Source organism: Mustela lutreola, chromosome 9 (genome assembly GCF_030435805.1).
Source record: "Mustela lutreola isolate mMusLut2 chromosome 9, mMusLut2.pri, whole genome shotgun sequence".
NCBI classification, from domain to species: domain Eukaryota; kingdom Metazoa; phylum Chordata; class Mammalia; order Carnivora; family Mustelidae; genus Mustela; species Mustela lutreola.
The window spans coordinates 18,997,719-19,014,425 of NC_081298.1; positions in this window are offsets into that span (position 1 = coordinate 18,997,719).

The window sequence follows — 16,707 nt, forward strand, 5'->3', positions numbered from 1 at the left end:
TGGTAGACACACAGGTGTTCATGCTGGCACATCTGGAATAAGACCGCAATAGCTTGGAAATGGTGTACATGTGTAAAGGGAAGGGATGGACTTGGTAGAGCCTGGGGACCACAGGGAGCCATGGAAGTGTTCCAGTCACTAGCCTGAAAGAAAGATGGATAGGGAGAGATACCCCAGCTTCTTACTTCCTCTTTTCCTCCCTCCTCCCCTGCTAGTACCTCTGATGAGGGTTGGCTGTGCCATTTGTGGGATTCAGCCCTGTCTGACATAGAGCTGAGAGCAAGTGTGGGGAATGGATCTGAGAACAAACAGGAAAATGACGGACATTCCTAGTGTCCTGGAACACTCACTTGTTTCTCAGCTTTCTGTCAGGTGTCTGCACCAGATGGACTCTTTGATTCCATTTGCCACTCCAGAAGTTAGAGACCCTGAAAAGAGAGTCTATTTTTTTAGGATTTAATCACAATTCAAGGAGAAGAAGGAAGCCACCATTTAGATGAGCATCTTGCACAAGAATGTCACCTTATGGCCAGGGCCCAGCTTCCTTTGGTTGAATGCTTTTGGCAGCAGGTCACCAGGGACCAGCATACCTGGAGGCAGAGCCCATGGGGTGTACACTGCTCAAAGGAGCTGGGCTGCCCCTACATCACCTTCACCATTCAGTGACACAGTGATTGAAATTCCAAAATGGATAAAAATTCCATAGGGTTAAAATGACAAGTCTGGGAATGCCTTTGACAGGTATGTGAATACACAAGAAAGTGCATAAATAAAACTTCTGTCTCTACTGTAGACACTGCCCTTGTGGTTGCTTGGACAAGCACAGGATTGCACCAAGAACATCCATCTTTTTACCATTCTGATTTTGCTGAGGATAAAAAGAAAAACTCAGGGACAGCCTGATGCAGAGCCCAAACTGTACCCCTCTTGACTCAATGGGCTCCCAGAAGCCCAGGAGCCAGGGTGCATTTACTCACAAAGAGAACTGTACTCAAATTATGCAATTTTCTCCATGGAATGAAGCAGCAAATACTTTCCTTGTTCCCTCTCTCTTTTCATTCCTCCTTTTCTTTCTTCATCACTTAAGAAAGAATAGCTGCCATTTTAGTCCATAGCCACATAGCCAACCACACCAAAGTTAGTGGCTTACAACCATAGCAATCCTTTATTTTTCTCCTATATCAGCAGCTGGGACAAGGTTGGTGGGTCAGCTCCACTCTGCCCCACACTGTCAGCTGATCCATCTCGACTGGGGCTGGAGGGTTTAGTTTCCAAGATGCCTCACTCACAGGGCTTAAGTGTTGGTGTCAGAACTCGATCAGGCATTGTCAGCTGGAGGACTCCGTTGTCTTCAAGTGGGTCTTCCCAAAGGGATTCTCAGGCTTTTGCAGAACAGGGTGGTAGAGTTCCCAGAGTATTCTAAGAAGTCCAGGTGGAGGCTGAAAGGCTTCTTAAGACTTAAGAAGCCCAGAATCTCATTCCTAAAGCATTCTCTCAATCAAGCAAATTTGTCGATTCCTTTAATCTACTCACCCCACTATGGGGTGAGTAACTTAACAATAACAGAACAATGATAGACATTCAGGACCCCACAGAATTCAAAATAAAGGGTTAAGTACATAAGGTTAGCAGCAGAATTCTGGTTGGACCAATGAACTGGAAAGTTTCCTGATATTAATCAAGGATGGTGAATTCATGTCAGACTAATTTGTGCTTGAATCTCAGCTCTCAACATTTATGTATGTTACTTGACAAGAAGCTACATATGAACATGGCTGGTTGTCTTCTGCCAGTCCCTCCTCATACCTCTTCTAGTCTTAGATCATCATCACCCAGAATCTCTTTCTATTTAGTTTAATTAAATAAAAATGGAGTTAGAGTATTAAAAGACAGATTTAAAAATGTTTGCAGTTTGTAATATCATTAAAAGGATACCTAATCTTTTTTTAGGACAATTACTATTGATTATAATATTCATATGATAAAGTATATAAAGGATTAAATATACAGTTCAATAAATTTGGAGGGAAGAAAAATTTTTTACTTATGTAAATACCCATATATCTACCTCCCATTTCAAGTTAAATAACTTTTTCAGGAACCTAAAGAACTTGTTTGTAATTTTTTAGTACTTTACAAATTTAATTCAATTTTGCTAAAAATTTTCCACATGGTTGCATGTCATGTTATTATAAGGTTATTCATTTTGACTACTCTGTGATAGTCCATTGCAAAAATACACTATTTTTGCCATTGATCAATCCGAATGTCATGACTAATCCATCTCTCATTAGTGGGTATTTAAGTGGTTTCCAGGTTTTCACTATTGTGAACAACGTAGCTCCAAATTCTCTTGTTTGTGTGTCCTGGTATACATGGTTAATTACACCTATGAATGAAACTACTGAACCCATAGAATATATAAATACTATTAGAAGACCCTGCTCAGTTATTTTCCCAAGTAGTAATATCATGTTTCACTCTACAAGAGTAAGTAAGAAAGTCTATAGATCTAAACCCACTTCAAACTTAGTATTGTAAACTTTGGGTCTTTGCCAATTGAATGTGTATAAAATTATAGGTCCTAGTTACCTTGATTTGTATTTTTCTGATTATCAATTCTCTTTAACATCTTGCCAAAGGTTTATTGACTATGATTGTTCTGTGAAATGTCTGTTCATGTCTCTTGCCCATTTTTAATTGGTTTATTCTCTATCTTATTTTTGACTTGCAGGATAATCTTGTATTTTCCATAAAATAAATTCTATCAATATTTTCCTTTATGCTTTCTGCCTTTGCTTTCCAATTCAGTAAATAATGTTTCCAGTGCCACAATTATTTAAATATTCATCTGTATAATTTCTTTCAGGGGCCTCCTGGTTTTCTCTGCTGTTTCCATCACTAGCAGGTCCCACCCATGTTACATTCCTGAGCTGAATGTTTGCAGCCGGGGACTTGGGACTCTGCACTGCATGATCACCTTTGATCACTGCCTGATCCCGCAGGCCTTTCTGGGTCTCCACCCTGGCCCCTTTCAGGCTCCACCCAAGCTTGGCTGTGGCCCGGCCCAGGGAACTGCCTGGAGCTACCTGGTCTATTTCCAGCAGATATGAGTCATTTTCCTTTCCAAGAACCCAAGGAGAGTTATATTTACTGGATACTCTGGAAGATTCAGCTAAACTGCTTCTACAAATGTAGACACTTGGGTTCTGAGAGGTGATGTAATTTGTCCAAGATTACACAGCTACCAGTATGAGAGAGGCGTGGAGATACCAAATGTTTCCTTTGGGCAAACGGGTCCCCATTGAAAACTTTCTGTTGGATTTAGTGAACATGCATTAAATTCTGCTGCCTAATTGGGATTAAGAGATGTCTTTTCAGTCTGATGAAAGGAAGTCCACACGGCACACCATCTGATCTCTCTGCTTTCATCCCCGTGTCCCTCATCTGCTCTGCATATAGCGCTCAGAGGAAAACTATTGCAGCCGGCTCATGTCTCTGAGTAGCTTCATATGCCTCAATTGCTCCATGTTGCATTTACATTAAAATCTCTCTGTATACTTTTTTTTTTTTTTTTTTTTTTAACCATGCCTTGCATGCCTAGGGCCTATCTCTGCCTTCCCTCTTCATCTCCCACCTACAGTCATGCTCACTCTTGTAGCCACACAGACCTCCTATATGTTCTTTGAATGTGCTGAATTCTGTTCCATCTGCAGGCTCTCTGCTTCTGTGGTCTCCTTTTCTGAGAATCCTTTCTCCTGGCCCTCCTGAATACATTGCTCTCTTTTGCGAGGTACCACCAGGGCTTCATTTCATTCCTTATTAGAGATTATTACAATCTGTATTAGGTTATTTATTTGTTGTTGTTGTTGGTTTTTTGTTTGTTTGTTTGTTTTGTTTTTTTTTTTGCTTCTCTGGGGCCCCTTCCTCTGATGGATTGCACATGCCAAAAGTTTGTCTCATTTATCTGTATTCTAAGGGCCCGGATCTGTGCCTGGCATACTGTTTAATTGGTATTTGTTGAACCAATGAACAAATCCAGTGGCTACTCAATAATTAGTGGTTTTCCTTTCCTTCTGAAACAGCAGTGGCCATGCACACACGGTACACACAACCTGAAGGAACTTGAAGAAGAGGTTGGAAATCACAGCTTGGTTGAATGTGTCTAGTATGTGTCTGAATAACTGGCCAAACCAGTTGAGCTAGCTACTGTTTACTCTTCTGTTTTGTTTAACTTCCACAAGTTTCTTGGCCTTGGAGCTTCTTCTGGCCTGGGTCTGCATATTCCTGGAGAAGGGAGTTTACACTAATAGTCATATTTTACGGTCTATTGACACAATAAGGACATTACTCATATTGATCACTCCCCAAAAGATACCTGATAGGCTTTGACTGCAGAATGATTCTTGAAGAGTTTCCAGGACATTTTGAAAGGGGGTAAGAGCCAAATAGATAAATGTCTCAAGTACTCTTGTGTTTGTGAGGTCTTTTCTCAATAGTTGGGCCTCGGTGAAATGGTAGAAGGTGAGTGGAAGGGAAGTTCTCAAGACTCCCAGGTGCTGAATAAGGAAACAAACTCAGAATTGTTACATATTGGGAAGTGTGCTAAACTGGGATTTGTCATCTTAAGTGGGATTAAGAGATATCTTTTCAATGATAGCCATATCCCACCTTCCTGATCCAGTCTGCTTTTCAAAGCATTTTTTTCTTCCACAGAAATGAGGAATCCCAGGTCTTCTTGGTGATAGTTAGCTAGAGAACTTCATGCTCCAAGGAGTGGCTATGGTTGTTATTTTTGGGGTCAATTAGGGAATGCCATTACATTCGAAGAAAGAAGGCAATCATCCTTCCTTTTCTTCCCTCTCTCCTTTCGTGCCTTCCATGTTTCCTCCTTCCTTCCCTTCCTTATTCCTCTGCTCCCCCCTTCCACCAATGATGTGCAAAGTCCTGTGGCATGGGTGAGAGATTAATGATGAAATGTTTTACCTCTGCTTATAAGCTAGTGGTGGAGAAAAACAGGTGGAACATTACAGAACAAGATGACAAAAACTATACAGAGGATCACACACAGGTATCTGGGAATGCAAAGTGGTGTGTGATGGTTAATAACCAGCTATCTGTTGGGGAGAGACCTTGATTTGTGACATTTGTTGATTTTTATGGTGTAAATTACAGCCCTCCATCTTGGCAGGTTTCAAGCTACCAGCCTAGTGCTGGGAAGAGGTAGTATTGGTGTTACCAACACAGAGTCAGAAGAGATGCGCACACCATGCTGTTCAGCTGGAGCAGGCTTGGGACACCCCCGAGAAGGCACCAAATTTGGTCCAAAGAGCAGTGGGATTTGTGAAGTTCAGGGCAGACTTCCCAGAAGAGGAGACATTTGAACTATGTTAGCTTCCTTGAGAATGGGGACAGTAATAAGGGAAGGAGTTGCAAACCCATTCCCTCTTTCTGTACATTAAAGGAAACAGACCAAGATGCCCTTCAATGGTTGAATGGATAAAAAAGATATGGTCCATATATACTATGGAGTATTATGCCTCCACCAGAAAGAATGAATACCCAACTTTTGTATCAACATGGACGGGACTGGAAGAGATTATGCTGAGTGAAATAAGTCAAGCAGAGAGAGTAACTTATCATGGTTTTGCTTATTTGTGGAGCATAAGGAATAGCACAGAGGACATGGGGAGATGGAGAGAAGTGAGTTGGGGGAAACTGGATGGGGAGATGAACCATTAGAGACTGGACTCTGAGAAACAAACTGAGGGTTTTGGAGGGAGGGGTAGGGGGTTGATGAGCCTGGTGGTGGGTATTAAGGATGGCACATATTGTATGGAGCACTGGGTGTGGTGCATGAACAATGAACTCTGGAACACTGAAAAGAAATAAAAAAAGAAAAAAAAATAAACTGACATGAGTAGCAAATAAGAAAAAAGGAAACAGAGAAACTGCAGATAAATCAAAATAACAAAAGAAAACTCACATGTAATTTAAAAACTAGGAGATGAATGCTGTTAATTTTTTGATGGTTATTCCTTGTGTCTTCTTTCTTTCTCTTTGTTGTGGAACTTATGTCATCAGAAAGCAGGTTTCTCTTTCCTAGTTAACCTTTTGTCCGGCAGGAACATTTTTAACTATTGTTTCCTTTTAAAATTTTATTTAAACCTAATAATCCATTAAAAAAAAAAAAACAACTCATGCCTCTTTGTTTAAATTTGGATTCTGATTAAATTAAAGGATCTTTGTTTTAATATATTTTATTTTATTTATTTTCTTTCACTGACTCTTAAGGAAATATTTTATGTTACTTTTTAATTTTTTTAAATTTTTAAATTTTTAAAAAAGAATTTTTATTTATTTATTTGACAGAAGAGAGAGAGCACAATTAGGCAGAGCGGCAGGCAGATAGAGAGGGAGAAGCAGGCTCCTGGCTAAACAGAGAGTCTGATGCAGGGCTTGATCCCAGGACCCTGGGATCAGGATCTGAGCCAAAGGTGCCCCTAAATTTTTAATTTTAATTCTAGTATAGCAGACATACAGCATTATATTAGTTTCAAGTGTACAATATAGTGATTCCACAATTCCAGATATCACTGTTTTTACGCATTTTAAACTCACATTTATACATACAGTTATAATTGTTGAGCTCATTTTTCTATCTTCTTGATTTAGAGTTTATTTTTACATGTCCTTATTTTTGCCTTGGTCTCTTGCTTTTTGTTGAGTGTTTTAATGTCATTATACCCCTTATTTTTTTTTAAATGTATAGGTCCTGTTTTAAATTTAGCTCTTCCCATTTGAATGAGAATTTCTAGTGCCCTTTTACTTTCTCTACTAGCATCCTCCCATTTTTCTCTTCTACTCTGCAATTTTGTTCACGGGCTCTGGAACTGTAAGTATAAAGTATTGGTATAGAATTCTGATCATGGTTATTATTTACATTAAGTATCAACTTTTCCGAAATTAATTTTGACTTTGGTATATGATCTCAGGTTCAAAATAAAGGTCTAGTTTTACCTGTACTTTAAATTGCTTTCAGGGCTCACTAACCACCTGTTGGCACCATTTTTGAGCTCTGGTTTGAGCTTTGTCTTTTCAGTCGTGCAGAGCGTATAACCCACACCACTGTTCCAAGAAGCACACCCCAGTGACCTGGTATAGAATCCCTCGAATATTTGAGATGAAATGTGGTTCTGTTCACAGACCCACATTTGGAAATGTCATTGGCTAAAAGTAAGAAATCCACTCTGGGGGGAGGGGGGTTGGGAGAAGGGGAGTGGGGTTATGGACATTGGGGAGGGTATGTACTATGGTGAGTGCTGTGAAGTGTGTAAACCTGGCGATTCACAGACCTGTACCCCAGGGGATAAAAATATATTATATGATTATAAAAAATAAAAAATTAAAAAAAAAAAGAAATCCACTTTTTTGGAAGGAGCATAAAAAAAATGACTGGCAAACAGGAGCTCTGACTCTTCACTTGGGGCGTTAAAACTCAGCCCTAGGTCTCAGCTTCTCTTTCTGCAGCCAGGTTCTTAGAACCCATGTGCATCTTTACAGCCCTCTTCGCTGAAGGGCAGCATATGCTGTTTGGCCTGCCACTGGGCTACAACTTGTCCTCCATCCCTCCGAGGCCTGAGCCCGTGCCCTGTGGACTCTGGTCACAGTGCTCACTGGGTAACATTATGGCCACCTGTGTTGGGAGCCTCCACAGTGACAGGGGTGCCCCTTGGAGGTCAACTGCTGCTGGCCTGTCTTATCACCACTGATGTCTGCCAATATCTTTGGGGGCTTCCTCTGGGCTCTTCGAGAAGACGGCAGGCCCACCACCAAGACATACCCACGGGGGACGATCTCTGTGACACTCTTATTAACCACATATGGCTTCATGCTCCAAATCCTTTGGATTCCATGTTCAACCCGCATTTTATGTAATGATTTGTCATCGTTTCTTCAGTGTTTAGTATATTCTCAACACAATGTTACTTGTGTGTGTTGATATCTCCTGCATGCACTGGAAAGCTCATTATCTTCATGACACAGGAGGAACCAGGCCAAGAGAGGTGGCATCATGGGCTCAGGGCCCCCTGCCGAGGGAGTAGCAGAATGTGCAACAGGACTCAGCATTCTGACTCATGGCCCACTGTCCTGTCCCCGATGCTCTAGCACCTTCTTGCTGCTAAAGGCTTCTGGCTGCTGAGCCTCCGAAGCCTCCTCCTGGCTCCCCATGCTGCCCCAGGCTCCCTGAAATTGCCCCTTATCTAGGTTTTTACATATCCATGGGGGCACTGAGGCTCTTAGACTCCTAGCACTTTGGGCCCCGAGGCTCCCCCTTGCTAGGCCTCCCATGGAGGCTGAAACAGGGGCGGAGGCTGCCATGGCTTCCTCTGGGTTTCAGCCTCAGACTGGGAGCAGAGCCACTCTAACCCACCCCACCACACACACCCTCGGGGCCCAGGGCTTTTCTCCCTTCAGGTTTTATTGTCTTGGAAAGAGGGATCGAGGGCAACTGTTTATAGGCCCAGGAGGAGCCATAGACGTTTGCAAGCATTTCTGCCTCTTACTTAATAAACCTTAATGTGCCCTCATGCACCCATTTCCCTAAAAAGAAACACATAGAAAAATTGGGGAGCGAGGGGGGTGGTTTCAGACCCCATCATCAAGCTAAGAGTGCCATGAATTCCATGTGACTCTTGACTGGCCTGCCGGGTTCTGGGCAAGGGAGCGGAGTGTGTTGCTGGAGCCACTCCAGAGGAGACTGGGTGGGGGCTGTTGTGTTCCTGAGGCCCAGGATTCTGCAGAAGGGATCTGGGGGCCTAGTTCCGGTGCCACTGTACTTCCAGCCCTCAGGGCCTGCTCCAAAAGTCCCTAGGCTCTCTGAAGTCTGGGCAGATGGGGTACTGGGCAGTCGGGGCAGGGAAAGCAAACAGCAGGTGAGTCAGCAGCAGGTGGGAGAATGCCTAGGAGGTCAGGTAGGAGAGAGAACACTGTAGGCTTGAGCGCCCTGGACAGAAAGAGACTTTGCTTCCGGCTGGAGGAGTTTAAATGTCAAGTAGAGGTTTATACACATGACATAATAGTTACACTAACTAAACAGTTTAAGCCCAGACATTATTCGAAACTCTAAACAAAATCCTTCCAAGGTAAGCACAGCTCTCCCCAACTTTCAGATGTGGAAACATATGTTCAGAGGGGTCATGTGACTTACCCAAGGTCACACAGCTACAAGGGATTGGGCTGGTATTCAAATGGAAACAGCTGGCTCTCAGAGGCTGTGATCTTGAGGGCTCTACCTCACAGAGCTTCAGAAACCAGCACAGGACGGCACACTTACCGATCTTGGCTCTTTGTTATCAAGCAACAGGGCCTCAGGAATTCAGGTAACACAGGAGGAGAACACAAAAAGGAAAAGGAAACTAGCATCTGCTGAGCCCCTCTGTGTGTCAGGTAATGTTTATGAATTAAGTCTTCCAGTATTGATGATGTGCTTCGAGATGGAGATTATAATCCTCTCTGCTCAGACGACGGGAAAAGTCCAGCAAGAGTAAAGTTGCTTGCTAACAACCTACCAAAACTTGGACTCACAGAGCTGCCTGGTCTCATGGTACACCTGCTGATCTCTAAGGAAGAGATTTGTGTTCCTAGAGGATCAGAACCAGCAGAATTCATTTATTCATCCATTCAGCCAATCAGTTAATCAATACTTCTTGAGAAACTTTTACACCATGTGTCCGGGGAAACGAAGATGTTCAAATTCCTAGAACTGCAGGGGTGAAGTTGGGTCTTTGCAGTTCCAATATGTGAAATTCAGTCTTTGGCGACATGCAAATTTGATTTCCCAACCCCGCAGAGCCCCAGCGCTTGGCCCCTTGAGGACTCCTGAATACACTGTTGTCCCCACACCTCTGAGGCCTCAACATGTCCTTCTTGCTCCTGCTCACCTTTAGTTACAAAACTGTGCTCATCTCCTTCACAAACCATGAGGTCAGTCCTGTGCTTGTGTACAAGTGTAGGTGGGAGAATTGTCTTGTGTGTGAAAGATTTCATCTCAGTGACCTTCTTTAAGAGGTCAAATGTATTGAGGGTCTGAACAGGAACTCATACCATTTACTCAGAGAAGACAGGGGGCCATTTGTGAAGGATCAAGAGGCCTAGCGAGGGTTAGAGTTGTCAAGAGGGAAGGAGCGACATGTTTCTGTGGCAAGGTGGCTGGTGGGAAGTCCATCCCTGTTTCGTATTTCCTTGACTCCTTGAACTTGGCAGTTTTGCTACTGCTAAGTTGTCTGCTCCAGATTTTGGGGGGATATGCACTAACATCTGCTTCCAATAATCAAGGAGCTTTGGTAGAATTTAGGACAAAGAATCAGATTAAGTCGGAATTTTGGCTCTTCGTCAGTTACATGGCACTGGGCAAATGTGTTAAGCTTTCTGAGCCTGTTTTGTCACATGTAAAATGGAAGAATGCTAGAAACTGCATGGAACAATTTCCCAATGCAGAGTGGTAACCTAACCTGAGTAATTCATCATGGACAACACAAGAGTTGTCTGCTTCGTGGCAACTCTTGGTCAAGGTTCTGTTGCAGGTTAGAATCTGGACTCCAGAATCTCAGATTCAGAAGTGACTATGGGGTTACCAGGTTTTTCCCTTTTATTTTGAAGACAAAGTCTCAGGCCTAGTATGTGTTCTTGAAAACACTGAAGTCTGTTGCCTTCCACCTGGGAGGGGCAGACCCTGGACAATAAGAATGTGAAAAGAGGGAAGTTAAGAAAAAACCCTGTGGGGGGGCGCCTGGGTGGCTCAGTGGTTTAAGCCTCTGCCTTTGGCTCGGGTCATGGTCTCAGGGTTCTGGGATCGAGCCCCACATCGGGCTTTCTGCTCAGCGGGGAGCCTGCTTCCCCCTCTCTCTCTGCCTGCCTTCTGCCTACTTGTGATCTCTATCAAATAAATAAATAAAAATCTTTAAAAAAAAAAAAAAGAAAACCCTGTGAAACAATGAGAAGTGAGGTGTTACTAGGCTGGTTACTCCTTCATGTTCGGCAAGGCTACTCTGTAGAAAGGACTTCTGGGATTGGTTAGGGGAGAAATGGAGTCATTCCTGGGAGGCAGGGAGGAGGGAATTTATCCACTAGGATCCCTTCCATTTTCTTTTCTTTGGGGAAAAGAAAATGGAAGGGATCCTAGTGGATAAATTCATTCCATGGATAAATTCATTCCATGGACATTTAATTCACTGACTTCTGCATCATGTCCTCTGGCCTCTTTGGTGGTTGTTCAGTTTGCCAGATACCACCATGTGGGATGGTATTCCTTCTAACTTTAGAAGTGGAGGAGGAACCAGAAAGCCTGGGCCTGTGGCTGATTGACTGTGCAGGCAAAGCCAAGCCTAAGGATTCAGCATTCCAAGGACAATGACTGATCAGGGCATCAGAGGGAGTCCAGGAGACAGAAACCTCCATGAGGGACTGAGGAGGCATTTAAGATTTGTCATGGGTGTTCTCAGAGATGGGAAAGGACTTGTCTTAGTGCTAAGTGAGTCAGAACATAGAGTAGAATCCAGATTTCCAGGGCGCCTGGGTGGCTCAGTGGGTTAAAGCCTCTGCCTTCAGTTCAGGTCATGATCTCAGGGTCCTGGGATCGAGCCCCGCATCGGGCTCTCTGCTCAAGCGGGGAGCCTGCTTCCTCCTCTCTCTCTCTATGCCTGCCTCTCTGCCTACTTGTGATCTCTGTCTGTCAAATAAATAAATAAAAAATCTTAAAAAAAAAAAAGAATCCAGATTTCCCCATTCCAACACTAGACTTCGCCTCCACCCTCAGCACCCATGCTCTTTTCAGGTATTGCTGCTTACTCTGATCCTATCAGTTGTCTACACTTCCAACAGAACCTGTATAAGAAGAGAGGCTTGGTGTGAGTTGGGGACAGAGAAGTGGGGAGAGCAGAGGCTTGAGCCAAGGTTGGGGTAGTTCAACCAGAAAGGCATCAGAAACTTCCCTTAGCAATGGCTCCTTCTGAGATCTTCCATGTTACCACCTTACCTCTCGTCCTGACTTGGTTTCTCTTGACCATTCTGTGGGGCTGTTTGAATGCTCATCTCCAGTCCCTTTCCTGTTTTAATTCCTGGTTTTATTAGACTCTTAATGGCACACAAAGCCCTATGAGGAGATTGTTCTTATTCCTCCCACCACTTAGGGGCACTAGACTTCAGACTCATTCATCTTCTCGAGAGTGCCCAGTGTGCAAGGCTATGACAGGACCAATCGTTTGCTAAACATATGGTTCATCATACACTAATGAATTCTAGTCATATAATGACTACCTTTAATAAAGTTCCCTTTAAAAGCTGAATTTCTTTTTGTGGTAGGCTCCCAGTTATGTCTTAGGAAAATCACATGGCCATTGTGAACTTTGTAGATCCTTGCAATAATAGCTCAACTGAAAATCAATGCCTAGAATTTGTGACTTCTGATCCACAGATTTAGGGTTGGTGTTTGAAGGCATTGTTTGTTTTCCTTTCCACAACACCTTAAATAAAACGCAGCATGTCTTCATTGGTTGTCAGTCCCTAGGACCACTCATTGGACCTCAGGTCCAGCTGGTCCTGAGCAGATCAGTAGATCTGATTGAGATGTTCATTATCCCTTGCTCCCTATGTAACAGAACCAATATTTTAAGTCAAACTATTCCAGACTTATCACCTACCTGTCAGATTTTATGAGATCAGATTAGCCACTATTATCTGAACCTATAACAAATAGGCAGAAGATTAATTTTATTAAAATAGATGACCAATTATTTTTTAATGGAAAAATAAAAAAAATTCTTCTAACTCCACCCCGAGATGAACTTCTTCAACTTTTTAGTCACAATAATTCATAACTTTTTGATTGCAAATGTATGAACTAGTCCACATGGGGATATATATGGGCTGATGCCACTCTTAAAAAATGAAGTTGTATTATTACAATCTGTAAAAACACTAAGTAAAATTATTCATTTATTTAGACCATTTCTGCTTGTTGATGTCAGTGAGAGAGGCTCCTAAGAGTTGGCCAGGAGACCAGGTTCAGTGATTAGAAGATTCCTAGATCTGTAATCTTGGATAGATACAGTTTATCTTTAAAGAATCCTATTTCTTTGCCTAAAGAATGGTGCTCAAATCTTTAAGTAATATAAAAATTTAAATGTTTAGTTTATTTATGATTCCTAAACTTCAGTTCTTTCTCTCTCTTCCTTCCCTCTTTCTCTCTCTCTTTCTCTCCCTCCCTCCCTTCTTCCTTCCTTCTTTCTCTTTTTTCTTTCTTTCTTTCTTTCTTCTTTCTCTTTCTTATTTTCTTCCTCTCTCCCTTTCTCTCTTCCTCCCTCCCTCTCTTTCATCCATCCTTCCTTCCTTTCTCTCTCTTTCTTCCCTTGAGGGTATGTTGCATTTTCTTTTCCTCTGTGTGGAGAAAAACAGCACTAATTAAATTATCAGGTTATAGCCTTAAACATACATTCCTGCCTTTTAATGTATTGTTGTGCATGTAACTTGTGTCCATCAGCATACATTCCAGGAAGATCCAAGTGGCTAATTAAGAGGTTTATTCACATATTTATGATAAAAACATATGGGAAGCAGTGTCTAAATTGTATATAATCCAGGATTACATGCTTAAAAGTTAATTCAATCTATATGTCTATAAACATGAGAAAAAAAACATTCTATAAAAAATGGAAAATTATTTCAGAATAGTAAGATGGGGAGTTATTTCTTTATTTAATTTCTTCTTTAAAAATATTTCTAAAGTTCATTTATATGACAAGTATTTATTGAGCAGCTACTCTGAAACAAATTGGAAATAAAACAATGGAAAATAGGTCTGTTTTTCATGGACCTTATGGTTTAATTATTAATATGTTGGCTTTTGGCAAAGGAAGCAAGGGAGAATATAATTCAAAATGATAAAAGATTTTAGTAGGGATTACTCATCAATGAGTTTGACCTTTAATGAGGCTAAAATTCAGTATTTTAATCCCTCTCTGCAGAGAGGAAGATGCTGGAACCCAAGGTGGTGATTTTCTTGCCCTCCAGGCAGAGAAAAGCTGGATATGCTGAAAGCTCCTTGGCACCAGAAGCCAAGATAAGGAAGGTGACGAAATCATGGTGTGCTCAAGTCATCACCAACAGGGCAGAAGAGATTAGAGACATCCAATTATAGGGAGCCCCTGACTCATGCTGCCTCCTGGTTCCCTGTCTCAGAGCCAGCTGAGAGGTTGGTCTTGGAAGTACATCTATGAAGATGGTTGATGTCCAATTAGCAGAAAACCCAATAACATCTTCCTGAAAGTGCAAATTTTATCATATCATCTTCCAACCACTGACATCACTGCAGTGACTACTCATTGCTTTTGGGCAGAAGACCAAAATCCTTGAGAGGTCCTACAAAGTCTTACATAACACGGACATTGCCTGCTTGTCTCATGAGTCGCATCCTCATTTCCCAGGGGATTCAACTGGACACACCATATAACCTCTTGCCTCAGGCCTTCAAATATGTATTTATTTTATCTGGAATAAACTCTCACCTCCACCCTGGCCTTCACATCCTCTAGTTAACGTTCCTCATCATTCAGGTTGAAGCTAGGATCACTGTCTTAGACAAGCCTTCCTTGATGTCTTGGACCAAGTCAATTTCCCTTATTATTTCCTTTAATAGTACCGGATGATACTGCACAGCATGGACAATTGTAATGTTTATTTGATGAATGTTAAATGACTCTTAAATGTTAAATGATCCTTTCTTGTAGGGGTAGAGATGATATCTTTCATTTCTTTCTCATTGATTCCTTTAGAGCTTACTACTGTGCCTCAGTAAGGGTTGTTGAATCAATGCATAGATAAGAATGGAGACTTTAAGGCTCTCACTTAGGAGAGCATACCATATTATGACAGACTGTCCAGAGTTCCATCTGGGGAGGGAAACTGGAGGACTTTGACATGAGCAACTGATCTTCTAGACATAGGAATCAGGATTAAAGAACAGATAGGATAAAGACTACTTCTGTGTGAATATGTAGAGTACCCCCCATCCATTATAAAGCTTAGGACTGAGCTCCCTGGCTTCTGTTCCAAGTGGTGAGAAGGGACGTATTTAGTACATAGTTGCATCTCCTAAACATTTTCCAGTACTATCCTAGGTGATGAAATGGTGCACTCAAGTTGTCACCAACAGAGCTGGAGGTGTGAGAACTATAAGCTATTTGAGTGAATGAAGCCATGTTTTTAAAAACTAGTAAGAGAGAGGTAAGACCAGTGAGGAGAGAACATTTCCACTGCGGTGTTGCTAGAGTAATGGTCACGTGGGTCTCTTCCAGGCTGCCGTGGGCAGGGAAGCTGCGCTGACAGGTTGAGGTGTAAAAGCTTGGATTTCATGAAGTAGGTTGAGAGGAATGACCCTTATGGATCTTACATGGGGAGAGGAGAACCCCCAGGCATACATAATAATAGTGATAATAAATATCTCTTAATGAATATCTGTTATGTGATAGGAACTTTAAAATCTTACTTTTAATCTCCATAAAAGCTCCAGAAACTTAGCTTTATTATATCTATCTTATAAATAAGGAAACTGAGGTGGAGACAGGTTTGGTGACTTGCCCAGGATTCCACAGAGTCAATGCTGATTGATAGAGCTGGGCTCAAAGTGGCCTGTGATTGGAGCCATGCTTCTTCTGCACTACAGAACTGGCTCTGAGGGCTGTCCATAAAGGTAGATGAACTTTTCCATCAGGACCTTTTGTAGAAATAAGCTACATGGACATTACAACCTTCTCACCAGGTAGCAAAAGCCTGGGGTACGTTCCCAAGGCACTGTACTTTCTTCCTCCTAAATTCCCTTTGAAGTTAGCAGGAAGTCCACACCTGGGGCTGTAGAGAATCACAATGGGGTTTTGTGATCATCTGGGTTTCATAGCATCCACACTTTTCATTAAAAAATCTAGATTCATTCTTTCTTTCTTTCTTTCTTTCTTTCTTTCTTTCTTTCTTTCTGTCATTTATCTGTTATCTTCTATCTAACAAGGCGCCTTTAGATAATATTTTAATTCAATAATGGAATTTAAACTTCCTGTATGTAAAGTAGGTCAAAAATAGCTGCTTTAATTATTTAAGTAATATCCAAAGAGGGAAACATCAAAAGAAGCTCAAGTTGTAACACAAAGAGGAAAAAAAATCTTTAGGATCAGCAACTTTTCTCAGGCATGTGAGATGGTCTCAGACACATTCATGAGCTAAGCTTAAGGTTTTATTTTTTTTAAATTGCAATTTTATTGATGACAGGATCATTAATAATGCCACTGCATGTCCATGGCATACTCTTATCCACCTGGCATACGTGTCAAATTTATATACAAGCTACTTATTACTATGGGATTTCAATAATGAAAAATCAATTAATTGAAAGTCTGGAAATTAATAAGGGAAATTGAGAGATGGTGGTTCATCAGCTCACTCTCCAGTTATTTTTTTTACTCTGAGAGAGAGAGAGAGAGAGAGAGAAGGTAGGAGAGAGGAATTTTATCTAGCAGGTGCTTAATGGGAATACTACTCAATGAACACTTTTCTTTTTCTAATTGGTATGCAATAAGGTAAATACAGAAATTTAGAGTAAGAATTTAAACACTGCTTCAACATCCAACTGTTCAATGGACTTGTCTTCTTGAAGCAAAT